The sequence below is a fragment of the Pteropus medius genome, unplaced genomic scaffold (genome assembly GCF_902729225.1).
Source record: "Pteropus medius unplaced genomic scaffold, Ma_sr-lr_union100, whole genome shotgun sequence".
NCBI lineage: Eukaryota > Metazoa > Chordata > Mammalia > Chiroptera > Pteropodidae > Pteropus > Pteropus medius.
In genome coordinates, this window is record NW_024351729.1 from 23591925 (window position 1) to 23605328 (window position 13404).

Genomic DNA, 13404 nt, shown 5'->3' on the forward strand with positions numbered 1-13404 from the left:
CATTCTGACATAGGCCAATATGGGGCACAGAGGACATGGTCATAGATGGCAGCCAAGGGATGAGATTCTTTACTAGTAGAATGTGGTAGAAATGACAGTGCTGGGCCCACGCTTTAAAAAGGTGAGGTAGTTTCTTCTTTTGTACTTTGGGGAGTCCTGAGTCGCCATGTGATGAGAGGGAGGAAAAGCACAGCAGCTGAGACTTAGATCTTTGCATGTTTCAACTGAATTCAGCCTTTTGGTTAACCCCGCCAAGGTACCAGACAGGCGAGTGAACTATTTTGAATGTTCTAGTCCAGCTGATACCCCGGATGCCACCAAGATCAGATGGAGCAAAGAATCACTCAGTCAATGCACAGAATCATGAGGGACAATAAAATAATTGTTTTAAATCATTAAGATTTGGGGTGGTATGTTGTACAGCCATAGGTAACCAAAACAAGGGACGTAGCATTTACAATTTTATTTATTACAGAAATCAGCAGATTATGACTCATGAACCAATCTGGCCCACTGCCTATTTTTGTAAATATATTCTAATTGGAAGAGTCATGTCTATTTGTCTAAGTATTGCCCATGGCTGCTTTGGCACTACAGTTGCAGAGTTCAGTTGTTGTAACAGAGACCCCAGAGCCTGCAAAGTCGAAAATATTTACTTTCAGTTTCTTTATAAACAGTGTTTGGTTTGCTGGCCCACTGTCTATTATACTAATCTACAAAGAAATGATAAGCAGACTGATCTCTTTTAAAACAGTATGCAAAACCCAGTGTGCAGAAAGCAGTGGTACATGGGAAATAGCTTGTCTCAGTACGGAAATAGTTTCTGATACTCCCTGAGCTGTAATAATGGTGGGCTTTCTCTATATGTCCTTCTACTACTGTGGAGTGCCATTAGTAGGTCTGTGACGGGTTACGTTACTAGTTAACAAAACTTCACTCTCTCTACCTGTCCGATGTATTTGGCTATGAGGCTTTGGTCAGTAGAAGGTGAGTGAATGTGACATGATCAGAGGTTTTAAATTTACTTTTGTGGTTTGGCTTAATTCTTGAGCCTATGCTGTCTGCCAATAGAACAACAATTCTAGGTAGCTGTAGCTGATTTTGCCTGGGCCTCAGAATGAGTGACACACAGAGCAGAACTAAACACAACCTGCAGTCTTGGTGGTAAACTGGTCCAAATCCAGCTGGGTCCAGCAGAGCACAGCAAACCTCATGGACCCATGAAAATAAATAAATGTTTTTTTCTTCTGTTTCTCTGTGATCTAAAATAGCAGCCCCGCTGTTGTCAGTTACTGAAATTTTTGAGTTGTTACACAGCATCTTAGCAGCTATGGCTGACTAATACAAAGCCCAGGAAGCATAGAAAGAAAGGGAATTTTCTTTGCATTGAGATGCTACTAGTTCACGCAGCACCCTTATGAAAGTTAGAAAAAGGTGGCCCTCTCTCTCAGGATACTTTATTCTCCACCTGTCAGAAAATTGCCATACCATGATTATGCCATATCAAGACACCTGATTGCTAATATCGGACATAGTTACACTAGATAAATGAAGCTGTGAGATTCACAATGTGGTTATCCAATCAGATGTGTCGCCTGTGTGCAGTACATAACATACACAACCAGAAGTGATAGCTATACTCTGAGAGAGTTCAGTGAGCTGGGTCTTCCTGAATTAACCTTTGTCATGTTCGAGGCAGACACTAAGGATGGGTATCATTCAAGATATTAGCTTGTTACATAATATTATTTCTCAGTGGCAGCAGTAGTAAATTATTTTGCATATGTCTTTGCGTTCCTTCATGGATAAATTCTAATCTCCCTCCTTGCAGATGGTTACAAAGGTGGAACAGGGCAAAAGTAGTGTCTTCAGAAAGGGAGGAAAGAAAAGCCCATAAAAAATGTGAAAATATTACCATGATTACACTGGCCTGTCCCGCCGTCTGGGCAAATGCAAGAACAAAGCTTCTCCTTGGTCCTCTTCGTCTCCCTTTTTCCCCTCTAGGGTGAGGAGGGATAAGTTAACCCTAGTTTACTGGCCAGTCAGAACTGAACTGGGTGTGACTGGACAAGTTCTTCCGAGTGATTTATCAAAAGTAGTTCAGGCTGAGGTGTGTAATGTTCCACACCGCTTCTGCTACCTAAGTCAGTCTGTTCATCTTAAGCTTAGCCTTGGTGACCATGCCACACATGGTCATGGAAAAAAAAACCTAAGTTGTGTGATTAAAAAAAAAAAAAAATGTGTTTTGAATTCTGGCTGCTCACTTCCAGATTCTGAAAATGTGTCACCTTCTGAGAGCATCTTTTATTTTCCTGCTTTTGATACAGAAATGGACAGAGAAATATTTTACTACTACGTGATCTCTGGACCTCTCTGTGGCTCTGTGGGGGTGCCTGAGATCCTTTCAAAAGATCCATGAGGTCAAAACTGTTTTCATAAACTGTTTTCATAAGACATTACTTGCCTTTTTCACTGTATTGATATTTGCTCTGATGGTGCAAAAGCAATGGTGACTCAACGTGAATCAAGGCCAAGTGGCACCACACTATTCTAGTAGTTACTGTATTCTTCACTGACATACACTGGCATTTTTAAAAAGCCAGTTTCACTTGAAAATGTCTTTGAAACAGTCAAAATTATTAGTTTTATTAAACCTTAACACTCAAATACACATCTTTTTAACATTCTGTGTGACAAGATTGGAAGGACACATAAAGCACTTCTGCACAACAAAGCATGGTGCCCACCGTAAGGAAAAGCACTTGTGCAATTGTTTCGAGTTGCAAGCTGAACTAATTACTTTTTTTTTCCCATGCAACACCATTTTTTCAAACTATGGTTATTCAAACTTGGGTTTCTGGCAGACTATTTCTCAAAAACACATGAAGTTAGCCTGTCACTTCAAGGAAAACAACTGTCAGCATTTGTTGTCGATGATAAAGTTGGAGCTTTCAAGCTATATTAGAATTTAGAAAAACTTGTATCTACCACAGTGAGTTTGATAGCATCCTAATATTTTAAAGACGTTTCTGATGCGATCACATTGAAAACAAATGTGATTTTTTTTTTTTGATATTATGCAATGAAAATCTGTCAGTATAACTCAGTGAACCAATATTTTCCAAATGACCAATGTGTAAAAGCTCGCATGGATAGAAGTTACATTCAAGTATAAGACAGACCAAGGAGTTTTAATGTAACAGAGTATGAGTTCCTTGATATGGTTTCAGGTTCCACATTGCAACTAACTTTTAAAAAGTTACTACTTGCTGAGTTTTAGTGTAGTATCAAAGAATTATATGAAAAGGCTATAAAAACACTTGTCCATTTTCCAACTACTTATACAACTGTGTGAGACTTTTTTTTAAATGTGTTTTAACTAAAACAACACATCACAATAGGTTGAATGCATAAACAGATAAGAGAATCCATCTGATTCTATTAAGCTAGACATTAAGATATAAAGCAATGCCATTTTTAGAATCTTTTTTTGTTTTGGAAAAATAGTAATTTTTCATAAAATCAGGTTACTGATGTTAACATGAAATATCTTTATATTTTAACACTATTTTTGGTTTTAATTTTTAATAAGGTAACTATTTATAGATATAACACACAGAAATAGAAGCTCTTTGAGTGTTTATTGACTTTTAAGAGTATAAAAGTGTCCCAAGACTAAGTATTTGAGGACTGCTACTCTACTATAGGAAGTACAAGAGCTCAAGAATGATGATAAGTGACAGTTAAAGCTTGGCTTCGCTGTTGGGGAGTGACGAGGGAGCAGTGGGGCCTGTGGCAGCCCATGGAATGTGTGCCTTGTCTAAGTAGAGCAGCTCTCCTTCAGTGTTTGCTGATTGTCGCTGTGTGGGGAAGGCAAGCTCAGAATTGTCAGATGCTCTGATTTTTAAAGAAAAGCCAGAATTCCAGACTTTAATGTGAAATCTTTCAATGTTAATATTGGCAGTTAATTTTGGTAAGATATTTTAACACCCTCCGTGGGCCAAAGGAAATCCACCTCGGGACAGGATGCTGCCTCTGGGACACTTGGTGCAGCCTCTAGTCCAGCCTTATAGGTCGATGAAGCTCTGTACTAGAATGGAGCAATGTATGATTATGATGATAAGAGAGGAAAGGGTCGATAATAGCAAGAATTTAAAGAATTAGCAGGATTTCAGAATTCTGTGTCTATGATAAAAATTCTTTTAAAAATCACAAAAACACAAATTACTAGACACTTACTGGACAGTTATGTTCTACATGGCAGACATTGTACTGTGTTCAGTCCACTGGGGAGCCTGGAAGAAGAAGTGAGAGCTTTTCATTTCTTCCTCTTAATTTTTTTTCTGAAAATGAGTGCTTTTTGTCTTTACCCCTCGCTGGTAAAGAAAACCAACTCCAGACAACATAATAGCACGTTGTTTTTTTATAGTGTGGTTATGTTCTTCTGTTCTCAATAGTTTGCCTCCTTATAAATTGGCAAAAAAAAAAAGGGTAAATGATGATAAATTCCTTAAAATTCAGCAGCTTATAGCTTCATTTGTAACAAAAATAAAAAACAACTCAAAAAATAGCACAATGGCAAATTCGTCAGGATTGTCTGAATAAAAATGCTGTAAATTTGATAGACTAATTTCTTTCAAGAGCAAGTCAATTTGCATAGAATGTGCTTTTAGTCCCTAAATCCAATGATTCTAGATTTGTCAGGGTATAAAATAACAAGTATTGCACGTACTTAAATTTTCTCAAACATTTTTGATTTTGTTTAGTTAAACAAACAAAAGCTCTCTCACAACACAATCATCAACTATTATTTGCTCATTATTTGCCCCCTTTTTTTTAAAGCCTTGCTATAATCCATCTTTTTCATTTGTGGGGATTGAGGAGAAAATTAATTTTTGAGGTCCATGGTAGAATGGAAGGAAATAGGGTGGAGTCAGATATTCACGGATTTGAATTTTCTCCTCTGTTATTCATACTAGCTACGTGATAAGATTCTTAGCAAATTTCGAAGCTCTGTGAAACTTATAGGTTCATTTGCAGCATTAGTGTGATCAAGCTGATTATGAGAGCTAAATGAGGTGCTGGTGCTCCACACAAGGACTAGCAGTTGGGCATAGCCATTACAACAATATAAAAAGAGCTAACCTTTATTGAGAGTTCATCACCATGTCCTAGGTATTTATCTAAACACTCTATATGAATTAACTCATTTAATACAATGGCTTCATGAGAGAGGTGCTATAATTATTCCCAGAGGTTAAGTAATTTACCCAAGATTACACAGCTAGAAAATTGAGGAGTCAATTTTCTGTACCCTGGCAGGAGCAGCTTAATAAATTCTCCCTTCCTCCTTTTCTTCTGCCTCTCTGCTTTAGATGCTCCCATTGTAAGGATAGTGGGTCTGTGATGCTTATGAGTAATGAAGAAGAGAGCTGGTGGGAGAACACACGATGACCCAGCCAAGAGCACAAACGGTCAGTTGGCGCAGAGAGCTACATCCACATATATAAGATTCAAACCCAATTATGATTCTCTGAGGTTAACAGACCTTTTAAAAAGCAACCTTAAGTGACTTGTCTTAAGAAAAAGAATTCAAAATTTGCTCAAAACTGAATCGTTATTTAGAATGAGAGAAGGAATCATCTATTTTTAAAAAGCTGATAAATATCACGAGCACTATAAAATCCAGAATAAGTTCATGTCTTCATATGAAAATGACTTTATAATATCATTTTCCACAACGAGAATATACAGATGATTCAGTTCGTTGGCATTTAAATAAATTAAAAATAGTTTAGGAAAGTTCTTTTGAACTTCATAATTGGTTCTTGGTCATGTCATTTACATTCAGGTTGGCTGTCAGACTTGAGAAAACTGCTAGCAAGTTTCACTTATAATTGAGCTGTTACAGATGACATACTCAGTTTGTGGTATGGCTATGGGTTTTCCCCTATAGATCCAGGAATTCCGATAAATTTATTTCACATGTTTTCTATCAAAAAGAAAAAAAACCCTCAATGGTGCATTTATAATTGTATATGCTGCATTATTGAGTGTATTTCCTCAATAAGAAAGAACTTCTGTTCTTATTAGGCATTAATGAGAACCAAATCTTTTACTTAACATTTTTAAATCTCTGATGATTGGAAGAATTTTCCACAGACTGGCTTCTGGTTCCACACAGTTCAAATTATGTTTCTTCTCCAGTACCCAATGCTTCCATGGTGGGTGCCATAGGACCTGTGAATATCTTGATATGACCTCTACCCCCGGTCCTGGTGTCAGATGAGCTGGCACAGTGGGCAGAAAGGGTGTTTCTGAAAGCTGCTCCTACTGTAACTACTAACAATAACTTCGCTATGCACAGAAATGATAGTGAGCCACCAAAATACATCCCACCTAACTCATACTAAATGTGCCCCAACTCAACTTCTCAGACCTCTGAAATACCCATGGCCAGTCCAAAAATCTGGAACAAGAGGAAAGCCTTATAGAGAATCAGTTAGAACAGAAAGGCATAGTGGTTTTCACACATTGCAGCTAAAATATCTTACTTTTGCAAATTTTACAAAAATGGTTGATCATATGAACCATTGGTAGGAATCCTCAAGTGAACTTTGTGGTAAACTCACTAAGTAATTAGAGAAAGATCATGTCACTGCTTGGTAGAGAACAGCTTAAGAAAGAGACATTATCTTGAAATGATTTTAATTAATGCTAGGTTATCACCTAACTCAATAGATTAAAAAACAAAAAGGCAAAAAATTTAACACAGTTTGGTAATTAATCCTGAGGTTACGGTGTCATAATTATAAGCACTGGATATTGACTATAGGCCAGCCTTTTAAAGACAATTTGAAAAAGTAATAGAAATGAAGAAAAAAAATAAAACACAACTTGACACTCAGTACTTTTCAGTGCAAAATTGGACAGTTCAATTCCTTATGCAACTTAGGTGGAAATGAAGATGGAATGCTCTGGGAAACTATAATGTGACATTGCCGTATGAGTTGCTGTGAATATTTAATGCAAATAGTGCAAGAAGTATGAGAATGGAAGAAGCACTCTGTTTATGTATTATTTTATGTAATGTAAGTCTTAAAGTATATATGCATAACTAAATCAGTTAAATATTATATAAATTATATAAATTTATAATATTATATAAATATTATAATTAGATCTGATGATTTCAACCTTGTTCGTGTATAACAATAAAGTCTCAATGGAGTAAACAATGAGCATAAGTTTATCACTCTCACGTGTGTAGGCCTCCTGGGGTTGGGCTTAACTAGTCCAAGTTCACTGGCCTGGGCTTCAGGATGTGGGCTCTGTTCATATTGGCACCCAGGGCTCTCCTTCTTCTGAGACTAGCAGGTTGCACAGGGCATGTTCTTCACTGGCATTGGCAGAAGCGAAAGAAGACAAGGCCAACCATGCAAGCGCATCTCAAGCCTCTGCTTGCATCATATCCACTAACATGCCATTGGCCAAAGGAAGTCATATGGCTGATCTCCAAGTCAAGGGGCAGAAATGCACTTCCCGTTTACCTTGAAGTGCCAGTGAGTCTCATGGCCAATCCCTGTATCAACGGGCAGGGACATATTCCCTTCTTACGGAAGCGAAGGGAATATTCACTTCAGTCCATAGCACCTGGATAGCCTCAGTAACATCCACCCCACCCCCGTTGCTTTTAAGTCCTTGTCCCCTTGAACTTCGGCTCGCTCTCTCTGAAAAGGTGTAGAAAAAGGGACAATGAGAGATTGATTTCAAGATAGTTACTTGGAACTACCAGGTATAGATGGAGAGGCAATAAAATATGTATGTTGTTGGTGTTCAGGCCACAATCCTCCTAGGACATCTCTGCCTTGGGGGAGGGGGCTGGGAATGATAAGCACATGCTGGTTTTCTAAGAGGACACCCTAGAGCTACAGAAGCTAGGTACCACTTTTCTGGCCTCAATGATATCTGAAAAAAGCAAGGTAATGTCCAAAGGCAACAGGCTCTTGCGACTGATTTCATAAAGACTTTTGGAGTCCTGCTTTGGAGGAGAGGAAAGTGTGTAGCTTAGAGATTTCGAGTTCATGGCAGCTGAAAGAGGTGCTGCCTAAGAGGATGGATCTGTACTTTAAATATAAAGGAGTCTTGGGGAAGGAGAGAATAGGGAAGTGTAATACAGTTGCTTAATTTTATAAATGAAGTAGCCAAAGCCCCAATTGATTAAGCTTTGCCAAGGTCATATAATTAGCACCAGGGCAAGGACTAGAACCTAGATCTTCTGAGGCCAGGCCAGTGGCTTTCCCACTGCAATAACACAACAGATGCTCTTTCTTTGGGCTTCTGGGCTTACAAGGATTTCTCTTTCTCTGGGGCCAGCTTGGGATACATGGGGATTGTCTCTGTGGGCCACGGTTGCACAGCATGGCCTTGCCTCCCTGACCATGATAGTTGTAAGGAGAGTCTCCTTCCCGTGAATGTGAAATCTGAAACAGTGGCACATGGAGAACAGCATTTCATGGAGCGGAGTCATCTTGAGACCATGCTAGAGAAAGTAGCATGTGAGAGTAATGTGGAGTCTTGGTTCTGTGACTTTATGCAAGTTACTTAACTTCTGCTTCCCTGGTTTACTCATCTTTAAAATGGAGAGAATGGGACTTACCTCATAACATTGTTTTGAGGACTAAATGAGAAAATACCTTTAAAGTGCATAGAACAGTACCAGACTCAAGTAAATATTCAACATGTATCAGTTGTTTCTCTTGCTGAGGGCCCGGAGATGCCCTTGGTCCTTTGCCGTCTGAGCCCAGGTCATTTAAGTCTCCTGTTGATGCTGGGTGATAACCTGGGATCCTTCCAATGAGGATCCTACCCAAAGTCAGCTTCCGTTTTTTGAAATGAATATAACTTTAAAAATATTCATGTCCATGAATAACATCTCCTGAATATTAGGGAAATTACAGGCCCTCAGATGTGTGTGCGTGTGCGTGTGCGTGTGTGTGTGTGTGTGTGTATCTGGTAGCATAAAATGAGAGCACGTGTTATGTTTGACCAAAAAAATGAAAAATCAATATTTGAAGGAATCAGTACTAAAAAGTAATGTGTACTGACGGTACTTTACATCTACGAATAGAAGTTGAGCCAGTTAGATCTGTATAAAGAGGCGACAGACAAATTGATCTAGATCATGATGTATAGTGAAATGGATCATCATTAATACAGTCAAGAGCTGATTATCAATGCTTAAATTACCAAAATATTGAATTTAGTAACTTTATCTGCCAATACGCTTAGAGAAAATTGTTGCATTCCACCATATCTATTAGCTTAGACAGATCTTAATATATATAATATGCAACTACAAATAAAATCCAGCTATTACATTTAGGAGAGAAAGATCATTTTGATAGCCTATGTTCCATAACACTAAGAGGAGTGATTCTTAATATTATACACTAAATACACTTTTGTTTAACAATGTGCTGTCTTTGTATTTTACATAAATTAGATATATAGCGGCAGGTTCAATTAACTCTACGGAATAAAAATAGCCATTTCTGAAAGCAACTTAAGGACATTTCTTTGTAATTCTATAAGATGCCTTCATGCTATTCAATGAATGTAATAAAGATGCTGGTAAAAATAGCATTTGCATTGAATTTGGAGTGGAAAATAGAATCAGTGGGAGATATTAATAAATACTAAGTCTCCAAATGAATTGCTAAGTCCATTAAGAGTTTTAATGTTGCATTTGAAGCTTATATTTCCAGGTGATTTCCTCTGTCACTTACTTTGGCAAATGTTTATTTTGAGGAATGCTCAGTCATCTGTTTTATAGGCTGATTCTCTTTTCACTTGAAACTTTCCATAAGAAAATTCTTGGCATAAAAATTGACTCCATTTTTAGGAAGGGTTGAGCCTATCTGTCTAATTTAGGGTTGGGAACGTACACACAAAGAATTTTGACAATTTAAACTGGAAGGAACCTCAGAAAATATCGTATCTAGTCCTTCATTTAAAGATTGCAAATTGAGGCCCACAGTGGTGAAGTACCTGTGTAAGATCATGTAGGAATTTGGCAGAGCCAGGATCATGCCCAGTCCCAGTTTAAGACTCTTTCTTTGGCATCCGTGTTAAACTTTCATTTTACACATGAAGAGGCTGAACCTTGAAGATAACCTCTTAGTAAGTGACTAACTAAGAAGGTCCAATGGCTAATTAATGGTTGATGGTGACCAGGAGGCTTGTCTGTTGGTTTTGATCTGAGTCTATATGGATATGATCCAGTGGACCTTGAAAATGTCCTGTAATTTAAAGATTACTTCTCTTATGCCCATCCAGGTAGTTGAAATTTTAAAGTATTAATGAGGAAGAAATTCCTTTTGTTCATAATTAAACCGAAAATGAAAATACCCTTGGGAAAGTTATTGGTTCATATTTGTGCTAAAGAACCTTGGATTTGTCCAGTCCTCACTAGCCAAGGGATACAAAGATGATTCCAGTAACATTGGGACCCCTGGCACATGGCTCCTACTGGCATAGACAGAAGCAAATTGGGACTCTTGGTTTAGATACAGTGAAGATACCTACATAGGAAGCAGAGGCATTAGAATCAAATTTTGCCTGTCATACCATTTTCCCTTTAGACCAGGGGTCCCCAACCCCTGGGCTATATACCGGTACCAGTCCGTGGCCTGTTAGGAACCGGGCTGCACAGCAGGAGGTGAGAGGCGGGCAAGCGAGTGAGCGAAACTTCATCTGTATCTGCAGCCACTCCCCAGCACTAGCATCACCACCTCAGCTCCACCTCAGACCATCAGGCATTAGATTCTCATAGGTGCACCGGTCCCTGGTGCCAAAAAGGTTGAGGACCGCTGCCATATAGCATTGCCTTGGACCAAGGGACCCACTTTATAGCAACCGGAGATGCGGCAGTGGGCACAGGGCCATTGGTCTTATGATTTACTGCATGATCCAGAAGCCACAAGAATGATATAGTGGTCAAATGGCCTATTATAGAAATCACTTAGATGCCAGTTTGAAAATGACATACTACAAATATGAGTCCCCATCCACCACTGAGGGTATGTTCCTTAAATTGATGACCATTCTATGGTATTCTTTAATAGGCAGAACACGTGGATTTGGAAACTAAAGAGGTACAAGTGGGAATGCATTGGCATTTTAACAATATTCTTCTAATCTGTGAACATAAGATACCATTCTATTTATTTGTTTCTTTAATGTCTTTCATCAGCATCATGGATTTGGAAGCCAAACCCCTGGATTTGGAAACCAAAGAGGCAGAAGTAAGAGTGGCCGTAACCATCATGCTCAGTGAATTGCTTCCTCCGTTTCCCACAGCTACTGGCTCTGTGGAACCAGCGTCTAGAGATCCTGGTTCCCAGAGAAAGAATGCTTCCGCAAAGGGCAGAGCAAGTGTCCCATTGAACTAGGGCTGCCACCTGGTCACTTTGGGTTTCTTGGGCCAAGACTAGCAGCCAAGGAAAGGAGTTGGGAGTAACTGATCTTCATTTTTCGGGCTACTGCTACAGTAAGAGAGTAGGGAAGGAGAAAATGTTTGACTCCCAGGTGATCTGCTGAGACGTCCTACCCAGTTTTAATGGAAAGTAGAAAAGTGCAGGAACCCCTGCCTGAGACGACATGGGTGTCAGGAGCTCAGAGCTCTCGGAGATGAAGGTCTGGGTCATCCCACCAGATGTGCCATTTAGACTGGCAGAGGTTCTAGCCCAGTGTGAAAGGAATCTAGAATACATGTGGTAGAAGAGAAAGATGATCAGTTTCAGCCTTGAGATGAACTGAAATGGCAAGAATTATTCTTTGTATAAGTCCTTGTCTTACAAGTTTCTTCTAGAAACAAAGTCAACCAGAATCATGGAAAAGACTTTTCCTTTGATGGGGTGGACTTACTATAAAAACAAATACGTAGGGGTGCGTTATAATGTGCTCCATCTAGATCCCTCTTCAGAACCAACGCAACCATTCCTAGCTCCTGGGGATATTGGTTGCTCATGGCTGACATTTCTGTTCCATAATGGGAATTTCTCTTAGCTACAGAGAACTGCCTCGGCCAAGGTATGCACCCATCCTAGAGGACAGCCTGAAGTCAGTAACTGCTGGATAAGAGGATTAAACAGCCTCGCCTCCTATTGATTTTGGGGCAGCTCTTACAGGGCGTTCTACAGTTAGAGCTCCCATTCAGATTGCTTCTGTTGCAGACACGTGGTGGGGCTGCCCAGTATTGCTTTCTTTACTTTCCCATATCCTGAGGGCACTCCCGAATAAACCTTCAGCAGGCAACTTTCTTCCATCTTAGAGTCTGGTTCCAAGGATCCTAATTCGAGACATCACAGACGTGGAAACATAAATTCAAACCGCTTGTTCGGTGCTTGAACACATAGTGTAGTCAAGGCCTAGAACCTTGACTGGGGGAATGCATCTGTCCTCCTGAGAAATGGGTACAAACAGGTTTTAACCGTTTGGCTCTGAGCTATCTGCATCTGGAGCACAGGCCTCTGTTGGGGGTTTAAGTTCATGATCAATCATTACCGCATGCCTAAGGGAAAACGTGTTGGTTTTAGGAACAGGGAGGGAGCGTTGGTGGATGTAGGGAGAACTTAGACTGTGACTTCCTGTAAAGGGAATTATAGTTTGTAACATGGCACCATGGTATAGGAACTCAGAGTGAAAGAAAGGGAGGAAGAAGAAGAGGGGTAACCTTGTCAAAGATATCTTTGCAAAAGATAAAGCACCTTTATTTTTGGTCTTATCTTTAGCAAGAGTTTCACCCTACTGTATTTAGGTAGCTGAACTCTTGTTGGAGAAATATAACTGGGGGTAAGGAATGCTTCCTGCGTCTCAGAAATCACATACTCCTTTCCTTCTGAGCTATAAGGTGTGGCTGCTCCACTTTCTGCCAGCGCTTATGGGTGGGTAACCTTTCTCACCTCATTCACCAGACTCTCCTGAGTGTGGTCAAGCAGGATAAACAAAGGCTGCTGGGCGCGGGAAGTGTGGGGGAGTTCGGGGCAACCTTATTAAGCTCGCTGGTATGTGTGGAGGGGCCTTGGAGTTGGCTCCGCTTCTTGGTAGGCTATGGGTGGCCAGATGCCATGGCCCAGGGCTGCAGCTGGGGACTCTCATGTGCTTCATTCCAGCCCTCCCGGGTTGTACTCTGCCCCCAAGGCCATGCAGACCTGTCTGGCTTGTGCAAACATGGGTTCCTCGCTCAGGTCTGTAGATGGATTGTTGGGAAGAAAAATGTGGTCTATGTGGTCTATAGCAGGCTCTGCCAGCTGCAGTTTGGGGGCAGTGGTGGAGGGAGGCTTGCTGGATAGGCAGGGGGTTGTCATTTTTAAACCATGACTAATAAGAAATCTGGATTTT

General features: G+C 40.0%; 1 long non-coding RNA gene across 1 annotated transcript in view; it reads left to right on the plus strand.

Annotated features, from left to right (window-relative positions):
* The first annotated feature begins 11251 nt into the window (after positions 1–11251).
* Positions 11252–13404, plus strand: part of LOC120587700 (uncharacterized) — a 32878-nt gene continuing 30725 nt past the window's right edge. The window contains exon 1 of the long non-coding RNA XR_005649063.1: positions 11252–11306. This is a non-coding gene — a long non-coding RNA (uncharacterized LOC120587700). The remainder of the gene's footprint in view (positions 11307–13404) is intronic.